This window comes from Natator depressus, chromosome 7, assembly GCF_965152275.1.
Source record: "Natator depressus isolate rNatDep1 chromosome 7, rNatDep2.hap1, whole genome shotgun sequence".
Lineage (NCBI taxonomy): Eukaryota > Metazoa > Chordata > Testudines > Cheloniidae > Natator > Natator depressus.
This window is the reverse complement of record NC_134240.1, coordinates 122,155,266-122,168,171: the sequence shown is the minus strand read 5'-3', so window position 1 is coordinate 122,168,171 and position 12,906 is coordinate 122,155,266. Positions and strand designations below refer to the sequence as shown.

At 47.3% G+C, this 12,906-nt stretch overlaps 1 protein-coding gene across 2 annotated transcripts in view; it reads left to right on the top strand.

The window, feature by feature from the left end:
• The first annotated feature begins 1,828 nt into the window (after positions 1-1,828).
• The window catches only part of ARMH3 (armadillo like helical domain containing 3), a 185,901-nt gene continuing 174,823 nt past the window's right edge, over positions 1,829-12,906 (top strand). For both annotated transcript variants that reach the window (XM_074959495.1, XM_074959494.1), the window contains exon 1: positions 1,829-1,894. The gene's annotated coding sequence lies outside the window, so the exon portion shown is untranslated. The remainder of the gene's footprint in view (positions 1,895-12,906) is intronic.

The window sequence follows — 12,906 nt, the reverse complement described above, 5'->3', positions numbered from 1 at the left end:
GTGTGGACTGGTCCAGGCTGAGGTTGATGGTGGGATGGAAATTGTTGAAATCATGGTGGAATTCCTCAAGGGCTTCTTTTCCATGGGTCCAGATGATGACGATGTCATCAATGTAGCGCAAGTAGAGTAGGAGCATTAGGGGACGAGAATTGAGGACGCGTTGTTTTAAGTCAGCCATAAAAATGTTGGCATCCTGTGGGGCCATGCGGGTACCCATAGCAGTGCTGCTGATTTGAAGGTATACATTGTCCCCAAATGTGGAGTAGTTACGGGTGAGGACAAAGTCACAAAGTTCAGCCACCAGGTTTGCCGTGACATTATCAGGGATACTGTTCCTGACGGCTCATAGTCCATCTTTGTGTGGAATGTTGGTGTAGAGGGCTTCTACATCCATAGTGGCCAGGATGGTGTTATCAGGAAGATCACCGATGGATTGTAGTTTCCTCAGGAAGTCAGTGGTGTCTCAAAGGTAGCTGGGAGTGCTGGTAGCGTAGGGCCTGAGGAGGGAGTCTACATAGCCAGACAATCCTGCTGTCAGGGTGCCAATGTCTGAGATGATGGGGCGCCCAGGATTTCCAGGTTTATGGATCTTGGGTAGGAGATAGAATACCCCTGCTCGCGGTTCCAGGGGTGTGTCTGTGCGGATTTGTTCTTGTGCTTTTTCAGGGAGTTTCTTGAGCAAATGCTGTAGTTTCTTTTGGTAACCCTCAGCGGGATCAGAGGGTAATGGCTTGTAGAAAGTGGCGTTGGAGAGCTGCCGAGCAGCCTCTTGTTCATATTCTGACCTATTCATGATGACAACAGCACCTCCTTTGTCAGCCTTTTTGATGATGATGTCAGAGTTGTTTCTGAGGCTGTGGATGGCATTGTGTTCTGCACGGCTGAGGTTATGGGGCAAGTGATGCTGCTTTTCCACAATTTCAGCCCGTGCATGTTGGCGGAAGCACTCTATGTAGAAGTTCAGTCTGTTGTTTCGACTGGGAGTGGATGGGTCATTACACAAAGTAAAACTATTTCCCCATGTTTATTCCCCCCACACCCCGACTGTTCCTCAGATGTTCTTGTCAACTGCTGGAAATGGTCCACCTTGATTATCACTACAAAAGGTTCCCTCCACCCCTACTCTCCTGCTGGTAATAGCTCACCTTAAGTGATCACTCTGGTTACAGTGTGTCTGGTAACACCCATTGTTTCATGTTCTGTGTGTATATAAATCTCCCCACTGTATTTTCCACTGAATGCATCTGATGAAGTGAACTGTAGCTCACGAAAGCTTATGCTCAAATAAATTTGTTAGTCTCTAAGGTGCCACAAGTCCTCCTGTTCTTTTTGAGTCCTGGGCTCTGTCTCTTGGAGGGGAGTGGGGTTTAGTGGTTAGAGCAGGCGGGGGCTGGGAGCCAGGACTCCTGGGTTCTCTCCCCAGCTCTGGGAGCGGAGGGGAGTCTAATGGTTAGAGCAGGGGGCTGGGAGCCAGGACTCCTGGGTTCTCTCCCCAGCTCTGGGAGCGGAGGGAAGTCTAATGGTTAGAGCAGGGGGCTGGGAGCCAGGACTCCTGGGTTCTCTCCCCAGCTCTGGGAGCGGAGGGGAGTCTAATGGTTAGAGCAGGGGGCTGGGAGCCAGGACTCCTGGGTTCCATTCCTGGTTCACCACCAACCTGCTCCGTGCCCGCCCGGCCTGACAGCAGGGGCGGCCCCTGGGGTATCTAGGAGGGCCCCCGCGCTGCTGTTGCCATGGTGCTGGGCAGCCAACCCCCGCCCCCCTAGATGGAGGAGCGCTAGGACCCGGCGGGACGCGGGAGGAGGCGGGACTGACGGGCTCCGCAGAGCGCACGCGCAGTGGGGCGGGGAGGCAGGTCGCGCCTGCGCGTGGCGGGCTGTGAGCCGCTCGCCCTCAGGTAAGTGCCGGGGGGTCCCGGCGTCTCCTTGGCCCCTCGGCCCCGCCCCCGCCCGCTGGACCCCCGTCGCCATGGCGCCGCGGGGGCCCCGCCCCCCAGGGCCCCCTGAGCCGGGGCCCTGCAGCTCGGGGGGAGGCGGTGTCTGCTACGGGGGGCGGCTGGCGGGGAGGGGTCTGGGGGCTCCGCCCCGTCTGTGGGGGGGGTGCCTTGGGGGGAGGGGTCTGGGGGCTCTGCCCCGCGGAGGGGGGGGTGCCTTGGGGGGAGGGGTCTGGGGGCTCTGCCCCGCGGAGGGGGGGTGCCTTGGGGGGAGGGGTCTGGGGGCTCTGCCCCGCGGGGGGGGGTGCCTTGGGGGGAGGGGTCTGGGGGCTCTGCCCCGTCTGTGGGGAGGGGGGTTGGTTGGCTGGGAGGGGTCTGGGGGCTCTGCCCCCTCTGTGGAGGGGGGTTGGTTGGCGGGGAGGGGTGTGGGGGCTGTGCCCCGTCGTTGGGGGGGGGTGGTTGGCCGGGAGGGGTGTGGGGGCTGTGCCCCGTCGTTGGGGGGGGGGTGGTTGGCCGGGAGGGGTGTGGGGGCTCTGCCCCGTCTGTGGGGGGGGGTTGGTTGGCTGGGAGGGGTCTGGGGGCTCTGCCCCCTCTGTGGGGGGGGGGGGTTGGCCGGGAGGGGTGTGGGGGCTCTGCCCCGTCTGTGGGGGGGTTGGGGAGGGTTGGTTGGCCGGGAGGGGTGTTGGGGCTCTGCCCTGTCGGTGGGGAGGGGGGTTGGCTGGCTGGGAGGGGTCTGGGGGCTCTGCCCTGTTGGTGGGGGACTCTGTCATGCACGGTTGGGGGGAGGCTCCTGGATACAACTCTCATCCCTCTGGGTCTGTGCCCGTCACAGACTGTGGGTGCCCAGCACGTCCTGAGCCGGAGCGACCCGCCCTTACTGCGGCGATTACGCTGTGCACTGGACATGCCAGGACGCAGAGCTCCATTCCCGGGAGCTCCATCACAGTAGGGTCCCCGCGGGTGTATTCTGCCCCGGGACTGCATGAGTGTGAGGGTTCACCCCATGTGGGTCCCGGGAGTGTACCGTCCTCTTGGGTTGCTGCCGGAGGCCAGGGTTCACCGCAGTTGGATTCCTGCGGGTGTACCACTGCTGTTGACAGATGTTATTTGAGGATATTAAGTGACAAATCTGAGGAAATGCCCCAGATTGAGGTGTCATTAGAGGAGCTTTTGGAACAAATTGATAAACTAAACAGTAATACGTCACCGGGACCAGATGGGATTCACCCAAGAGTTCTGAAGGAACTGAGACGTGAAATTGCAGAACTACTAACTGTAGCCTGTAACCGATCATTTAAATCAGCTTCTGTACCAGATGACTGTGGAGGAGAGCTAATGTGATGCCAATCTTTAAAAAGGGCTCCAGAGGAGACCCCGGCAATTACAGGCCAGTAAGCCTGACTTCAGTACCGGGCAAACTGGCTGAAACTGTAGTAAAGAACAAAATTGTCAGACACATAGATAGATGAACATAATTTGTTGGGGACGAGTCAACATGGTTTTTGTAAAGGGAACTCATGCCCCCCCCCCCCCCCCCTGGCCTGGAGCCCCTTGCTCCCTGCCCCGCCTACTGGGCCCTGGTGTTTTTATAGCATGTTGAGGGAGGCCTCAGCAAGAAAAAGGTGGAGAACCCTGCCCCAGGGTCTGTGCTGGGCCCAGTCCTATTCAGCATATTCATAAATGACCTGGAAATGTGAGTAAACAGCGAGGTGGCAAAATCTGCAGATGGTACAAAACTACTCAAGGTAGTTAAGTCCCAGGCAGACTGCGAAGAGCTACAAAGGGATCTCACAAACCTGGGTGCCTGGGCCACAAAATGGCAGATGAAATTCAGTGTTGATAAATGCAAAGTAATGCACATTGGAAAACATCATCCCAACTCTACATATAAAATGATGAGTCTAAATTAGCTGTTACCACTCAAGAAAGATTTTGGAGTCATTGTGGGTAGTTCTCTGAAAACATCCATTCAATGTGCAGCGGCCATCAAAAAAGCAAACAGAATGTTGGGCATCATTAAGAAAGGGACAGATAATAAGACAGAAAATATCATATTGCCTCTATATAAATCCACGGTACGCCCACACCTTGAATAGTGTGTGCAGATGTGGTGCCCCATCTCAAAAAAGATATACTGGAATTGGAGAAGGTTCAGAAAAGGGCAACAAAAATGATTAGGGGTATGGAATGGCTTCCGTATGAGGAGAGATTTATGGGACTGGGGCTTTTCAGCTTGGAAAAGAGATGACTCGGGGGATATAATAAAGGTCTATAAAATCATGACTGATGTGGAGAAAGTAAATAAGGAGGTGTTATTTACTCCTCATAATACAAGAACTGGGGTCACCAAATGAAATTAATAGGCATCAGCTTTAAAACAAACAAAAGGAAGTATTTCTTCACGTAATGCACAGTCAACCTGTGGAACTCTTTGTCAGAGGATGTTGTGAAGACCAAGACTATAACAGGGTTCAAAAAAGAACTAGATCAGTTCATGGAGGATCGGTCCATCAATGACTATTAGCCAAGATGGGCAGGGATGGTGTCCCTAGCCTCTGTTTGCCAGAAGCTGGGAATGAGTGACAGGGGATGGATCACTTGATGATTCCCTGTTCCGTTCATTCCCTCTAGGGTACCTGGCATTGACCACAGTTGGAAGACAGGATAGTGGGCTAGATGGACCTTTGGTCTGATCCAGTATGGCTATTCTTATATCTGTCATTCACCTGATAGGTGTACGGACAGAAACTTAAAGTATGATAGATAGATTCCCCCCCAAGTTACATGGAGCTTGTAAAACAATTGATTTTTCCTATGCAGTATTGTATAGCAAATGTCCCATGGATGGAAGTGTTTTAATATGAGCACTAAAATTCAGTAGTATTTGTAATACCGTATTTGGAAAAAAGTGACCTGTCCCAGACATGTGCTGGTGTTGCTGGTGGAGGGAGCTGTGCCAGAGCGTCTAATGGCTTCTTCTAATGTGGCCCTGGCTGGTTTCTTAAAACTCGGTTAGCATAAAATATTAGTTTTACAGTATGTAGTCTCAGAGTAACAGCCGTGTTAGTCTGTATTCGCAAAAAGAAAAGGAGTACTTGTGGCACCTTAGAGACTAACCAATTTATTTGAGCATAAGCTTTCGTGAGCTACAGCTCACTTCATCGGATGCATACTGTGGAAAATACAGAAGATGTTTTTGTACACACAGACCATGAAAAAATGGGTGTTTATCACTACAAAAGGTTTTCTCTCCTCCACCCCACTCTCCTGCTGGTAATAGCTGATCTAAAGTGATCACTCTCCTTACAGTGTGTATGATAATCAAGGTGGGCCATTTCCAGCACAAATCCAGGTCGTCCCCCCCCCCTCTCCCCCCCCAGTCTGTTTTCCTCTAATCACTGGTTGCTCCTTTCTTGGATTATTCACAAGATCACTACTGTGAATAGTGTGTTGGCTGTAGTGCCATAGTGCCTATGGCAGTCAGGGATCAGGGCCCCATTATGCTAGATGTTGTAAAGATAGTACACAAAGATGGTCCCTTTCCCAATGTCTTTACAATAAGGCAAGAGACAATGGTGTGAATACAACAAACAAAGGGGGGAGGGAAGGAGCACACAGTAAGAAGATTAAGATCAGGGTGATCGGCAGTAGTCACAGCACACCAGCTGTATAGGGTGTTGTAGGCATCATGGCAGAGGACAGTTTTAAGGAGGGATTTGAAAGAGGACAAAGAAATGGGTTTATAGATGTTTATGGATGCTCCTTCCATACAGAAGGGGCAGTGTGGGAGAAAGAGCAAAAGGTACTCATGGGAAATTTGACAAATAGACAATCAAGACTGACTTCATTGCCCGATCAGGGGGTGTGAGTTGTCCTCTTGATAGCCTGTGAGTGGTAACAGCTTGGGCTGGGATAGCCTGTGTGGGTCCTGAAAAGTAAAGACCACTACTTAGTGCTTGATGCACTGGAGAAGGGGGAGCCAGTGAAGGGATGCGAAGAGTGGGACAATGTGGCTGTGGTGCGGAGGCAGGAAAATCATCTTTGCAGCAGCATTTTGAATGCATGTAGGTGGGCCTGGGTGACATTTGTCAAGTCCAGAGAGGAGGAGGAGGAGGGGGCTGCAGCGGTTGATGTGTGGGACGATGAGGGCCTTGCTGAGCATTTGATCTGTTCTAACACAGAGGAAGGGCTGGATCTTACAGCGGTTGTGCCGGAAGAAATGGCTTAAATTTCTGGGTCTCGTAGGAATATTTTTCTTTAAACGTTGCTTCCTGTAGTGGGGTGTGATGGGAGGAAGTATAGCTGCGTCTACACTAGTTGATTTGTTTTTCAGCAATGGTGTGAACTCCAGGTTCGGCCAGACGGGCATTTTACCACAGCTTTGAGGGCGTTAGAGGATATATTGGTGGTAATGCATGCATCCAGTCTACACCAGCGTTTATGCTGCTGCTGCTGAAAAATGGATAGGAAATTTTCTAGTGTAGACAAGGCCTATATGTGAGACACCAGCTCAGACGTTTTCTTGTCAACGAGTCAAACTATAAAGGTGATTTGCTTTTTGTGTAGAATATGGCATGGGAACATCTGGGCAACTCCTGCTGGAAGTACAGTCTCGGCTGCCATATAAGCCCCAGCTTTGAGGGGTCCTCTTTTTATTTTATTGTTGGCGTTGTGGGCATTGTATAGATGTGTAGGAAGACAAGATCCTGTTCTGAGCAGTTTTAATTCCAACAGACAAAGTACAAATAAAGGTTATAAGTGGAGTTAGCCAAAATGCAGGATTTCTGGTTTGCAGGAAATTTGCAGGAAACATTTTCAAAAGTTGGTTTTGCTGTGAATGAGAGTGAATCCAAACTTCAGTGAAATTTCCCATGAACTAGAATTCCCCCCCAGCTTCATTTCAGAAACACTGAGGTGTTCATGAAAGGAAGTCTTCTTCCCTGGCTGGAGAGCTGCTGAATGAAATTGATGTTCTTGTCAGTTTCATAGCGGCTAAGAGCAGACAGGAAGCTGACAAAAATGTCAATTCCACCTATCAGTTGTGGGGGCTCCCAAGGTCTGCATCTATGGGAAGTGCAGTACACATGATGGGGCTGCCCCGAGCTGCAGACCTTGGGAGCTCGTCCTAGGCTCCTGGCTCAAGGGCAGGGAGCCTGTAATGGCAAGTCCTGTGTCTCTCCAGCTTCCCGGACTTTCAGGGGGAGGCAGAGCACTGGGGCTGTTCAGCTCCTGGTGCTGGCAGGGAGGCTGAGCACCCAGGCATTGTGCTTTGGCTGCCCTCCGAAAAAGGTTTTCTCAATTTCCATAGCAAAAAGTGAAGCCGACAAGAGCCTGCCGTGTGACTGGCCTGCTAGTCCAAGCATAGGAAGCAGGCTTTAGAAGATGCAGGGATGTGAGCTGGAGAAGATGGCAGGGTTCAGTAAGATTGGAGCTAGCAGAGTATAGAGCACAAAGGGCTTGTGGTGGGAAACCAGGGCAGAGGGGAAGGTATAGAGCCTCGGATGTGAGGTACAGATTTTGAACCAGATGTGGAAGAAGAGCAGAATCACTCCACTGGCGTCAGGTCTGAGGAGATGCATCCGTAGTGTTAGCTTACAACGCTTGTTTTACATTCTGACCGAGGGATCCATATCTGACCTCCTGTTTGGAGGAATACCTATTTTTCCTTACGAACATAAGAATGGCCATACTGGGTCAGACCAAAGGTCCATCCAGCCCAGTATCCTGTCTGACGACAGTGGCCAATGCCAGGTTCCCCAGAGGGAGTGAACTTAACAGGTAATGATCTAGTGATCTCTCTCTTGCCATCCATCTCCACCCTCCGACAAAAAGAGGCTAGGGACACCATTCCTTACCCATCCTGGCTGATAGCCATTAATGGACTTAGCCTCCATGAATTTACCTTGATACAGACTTAAAACCATATATTTAGTTTTTAAACATAATGCCTTATATAGTGGCTGTACATACATTTCACAACAATATTAATGACCATTGTGACTCCAACTTCCATTTAAGACGTCACATGATGTTCTTTGATGAACTGGAATGTACAAACTAGAATCAAGATATTCCTGTAGCCCTCTTGCCAGTAGGCATTTAAGTGTTCTTGAGTCACAGTCAGCCAGGTTTAATCTCCCTCCATTAAAATCTGTGTCCAGTTTCCCACCTCTAGTGACCCAGGTGACCTCAGTCTTAGTCATGTTCATTTCCATCCCAGGCCAGCTTTCCTATTTCCTCTGACTTCTTTTGAGGATGTCTTTATTACTATGTTGTCTCCATATAGCAGCTGCTCACCTTTTCCCATTGGTGGCTTCCTGCTGATATAGTCCATCAGTATGATAAACTGCAGCCGACTCCTGGTCCAGTCCAGCTTTCACCTCACTGGGACTTTTTATCATTCCCAAGCAGGTTTGGATCACTGTTTTAGGTGAACTGTACAGGTCCTTCACCATAGTTGTTAAATCTTCAGACACTCCATGTTTCCTCAGCTAGTGTGCACGTCCTTCTGTCCACTTTTGCACTGGCAAGAGCGTACGGCGTCCCTGACATGCAGCGCACGGAGCCTTTCCCCCCTTATGCTAAGTACAGGCCCACTCTCTCCCCATCTTCTTGCTGTAGACCTTCTGAAACACCAACAGGAGGTATTGGTGTGTCACTGCCCAGCACCAAACTTCATTTAACCTATGGATGGGGGTTTGAGATTGGAGTTTTCCTTCTCCTAGGTAGGCTGCTGTTCTGGGCTAAAGGGCCCCACCTGCCTATCTGCATAGCAGTATTAGTGTCGGTACTGTATTTTGAAGATGTACATGCTTATTAGTTTCAGAGTAGCAGCTGTGTTAGTCTGTATTCACAAAAAGAAAAGAAGTCTTTGTGGCACCTTAGAGACTAACCAATTTATTTTGAAGTGAGCTGTAGCTCTCAAAAGCTTATGCTCAAATAAATTGGTTAGTCTCTAAGGTGCCACAAGTCCTCCTTTTCTTTTTGTGCTTATTAGTATGAAAGTTACTTCCATTGTACACCTGCTTTTTAAGTACACTTATTTCTCATGCTTGCTCTCAGCCAAGACAGCAGGTTAAAATTCCTTTCTGACTTTTTGGAGAGATCCCACCTTCATCTGAAGTATGGTTCCCCTCTGAAAAGCATCTATGTAAAAATGGCACCACCTTGCTCACCAGATGCGCTGGTGTTAGCGACAGAAATACGTTTATCCTCTTTTTACTCCTGTTAGCCTGCAGAGGCAATGAGCTGCATTCTGTTCCTTTGTGTATCATCAACAGAATTGGTTACTGAATTCCAGCCAGCTACACCTGTGCAGATCCACTGAAGGCAATGGGATTCATTGATTCCAAGGCCAGAAGGGACCAGTGTGATCATCTAGTTCGACCTCCTGCATAGCACAGGCCATAAAACTTCCCCACAATAATTCCTAGAGCAGATCTGTTAGAAAAACATCCAGTCTCGATTTTAAAAATTGTCATGGTGGATTCTCCATCGCTGGCCCTTGGTAAATTGTTCCGATGATTAATTACTGTCACTTAAAAATATACGCCTTATTTCCAGTCTGAATTTGTCTAGCTTCAACTTTCAGCCATTGGATCGTATTAGACCTTTCTCTGCTAGACTGTAGAGCCCATTAGTAAATATTTGTTCCCCATGTTGATTCTTATAGATTGTAAGCATGTCACCCTTAATCTTCTCTTTTTTAAGCTAAATAGATAGACTCAAAGAGATCAGTTTCTGTAAAGTATGTTTTCTAATCCTTTAATCATTCTCTTGGCTCTTCTCTGATCCCTCTCCAGTTTATCAACATCCTTCTTGCACTGTGGGCATCAGAACAGGATCCCAGCAGTGGTTGCACCAGTGCCAAATAGAGGTAAAATCACCTCTCTGCTCCTACTCGAGATTCTCCTGTTTATGCATCTCAGGATCGTATTAGCTCTTTTGGCCACAGCATCACACTGGGAGCTCCTGTTCAGCTGATTCTCCACCAAGACCCCAAAATCTTTTTTCAGAGTCACTGCTTCCCAGGATAGACTCCCCCATCCTGTAAGTGTGGCCTACATTCTTTGTTCCTAGATGTAGACATGCAGACATGTATTTTTTCATGCTTTGTGTGTATAAAAGATCTTCTACACTTTGCACAGTATGCATCCGATGAAGTGAGCTGTAGCTCACGAAAGCTTATGCTCAAATAAATTGGTTAGTCTCTAAGGTGCCACAAGTACTCCTTTTCTTTTTGCGAATACAGACTAACACGGCTGTTACTCTGAAACCTGTCATTAAAGCATGTTGTTTGCTTGCACCCCAGTTTCCCAAACACTCCAGATAGCTCTGAATCAGTGGCCTGTTCTCTTCATTATTTACCACTCTCCCAATTTTTGTGCTGTCTGCAAACTTGATCAGTGATGTTTTAAAGTTCCCCCCCGCAGTCATAGATAAAAATGTTAAATAGAGTTGGGCCAAGAACCGATTCCTATGAGATCCCACTGGAAACACACCTGCTCAATGATGATTCCCTGTTTAGTTACTTTTTGAGACCTGTCAGCCAGTTTTTAATCCATTTAATATGTGACATGTCAGTTCTGGTTTTGTAATCAAAATGTCGTGTGGTACCAAGTCAAATGCCTTTATTACCTTTATCAGCCAAACGTGTAATTTCTTTAATAAAAAAAAAAAAAAAAGATACCAGGTTAGTTTGACAGGATCTGTTTTCCATAAGCCCATGTTAATTTGCATTAATTACCTTAATTTTCTTTAATTCTTTATAAATTGAGTTCTGTGTCAGCCACTCCATTATCTTGCCCAGGATTGATGTAAGGCTGGCAGGCCAATAATTAACTGGGTTGTTCCATTTACCCTTTTTAAAAATAGGCACAACCTTAGCTTTCTTCTAGTCGTCTGGAATTTTCCCAGTGCTACAAGACTTATTGAGAATTAACATTAATAGTCCAATGAGCGCCTCAGCCAGCTCTTTTAAAACTCTTGAATGCAAGTTAATTGGACCTGCTGATTTAAAAATGTCTAACTTCAGTAGCTTTTGTTTAACATCTTCCAGAGATATTAGTGGAATGGAAAGAGTGTTATCACCATATGATAAGACTATATTATCTGTTTTTTCCCCAAATATGGAATAGAAATATATATTGAACATTTCTGCCTTTTCTGCATTATTATTGATGATTCTACCATTTCCATCTAGTAATGGACCAGTACCACTATCAGGACTCTTTTTGCTTCTAATATATTAAAAAAACCTCATTATTGCCCTTAATTCTGCTGGCCATTGATTTCTGCTTGTGTGTCTTGGCTTCCCTTATCAATTTTCTACAATTCCTAACTTCTGTTTTATATTAATTGGTATCAACTTCTGCTTTCCTCCATTTCTTATATATTATTTTTTATTTTTTTACCGCTATCTTCGCTTCCCGTCTTAACCCAGGTTGGTTTTTTACCCAGCACAGACTTCTTCCTCAATTGTGGGAGAGTGGCTTTTTCTTCATCTAGTAAGGTGTTCTTAAATGATTCACAGTTATTCACATTTTTCGGATTATATTCTTCCTCCCAGCTGATTCAGCTCATAATTGTTTTCAGCTTTGTGAAATTGACCCTATTAAAGAACCGTGTGTGTGTGTGTGTGTGTGTATATATATATATATATTGCTTGTCTGGACTTTATTCTGCTTGCACATTGTAAGTGTGACCAAGTCATGATCATTCGTACCTAAGCTCCCATTAATTTTCAGTTATGTGATCAGTTCTGGGATCACACAGGGCTTAATATAAAGACAACGGGGGTCATGATGGTGTCACAGAGGGCCTAATTTGGAGATAGTGGAGTTGCACAGGTGTCACTGTGGGCTTAATTTGGCCTGCAGAATCTTTATTATGCGTCATGACTTGCGCAGTGGAAAGAATCCAGCCTCACAGACTGGGGTGGGGGGAAACATGAAGGGCTGTGGGTTAGGAAAAACATTGTTTTACTTGTGGCACCTTAGAGACTAACCAATTTATTTGAGCATAATAAATTGGTTAGTCTCCAAGGTGCCACAAGTACTCCTTTTCTTTTTGCGAATACAGACTAACACGGCTGTTACTCTGAAACCTGTCATTGTTTTACTTGCAAACTGGGCACATTTGCAGTGGAATTATTGAGAGATGACCGATCTGGAGCCTCACAATGGGACCTCGACAAAGTCACTTTTCATGACAGCTCTGTGCTTCATAATGCAGGGGCTAGTTTTGTATTTGCACAACTGCAAAATAAGTTTAAAAACAAACCATGCTTGGTATGGACCTAGCAGTCAGTGCTTGGTGCTAGGAAGCTTTCACTAGACTTGAAATCATTTGTGTGGGTGAGCCCAGCCTTCCTAGCAGTGACAGGTTGAAAGACATTGGACTTTAAAGCGAGTATCAACTAAGTCCATGATTTTCAGTGTATTTGTTGCCATTGAATATTAACTCCATAAAACAAGTCCTGGATTTTGGACTAATGTAGAGTTCATACCCTGCAGTGTCTTTCCCAGCGCTCAGAGTAGCAGCCGTGTTAGTCAATATTCGCAAAAAGAAAAGGAGGACTTGTGGCACCTTAGAGACTAACCAATTTATTTGAGCATAAGCTTTTGTGAGCTACAGCCCACTTCATCGGGTGCATTCAGTGGAAAATAATCTCCTCACTGTATTTTCCACTGAATGCATCCGATGAAGTGAGCTGTAGCTCACGAAAGCTCATGCTCAAATAAATTGGTTAGTCTCTAAGGTGCCACAAGTCCTCCTTTTCTTTTTCCCAGCTCTGGAAACCAGTTTGACACTGCAGTGGTGAACAAGAATGTGGTTATTGAGCATTGCATGCTTAAAAAAAGTGCAATGGGTTATTTCTAGGACTGTGTACTGGGATGTGTAGCTGTGTGTGTGAGTGTGCGATTGCTCACAAACACACAAATATTCAGGTTTGTTAGATAAGGAAACAAAATGCA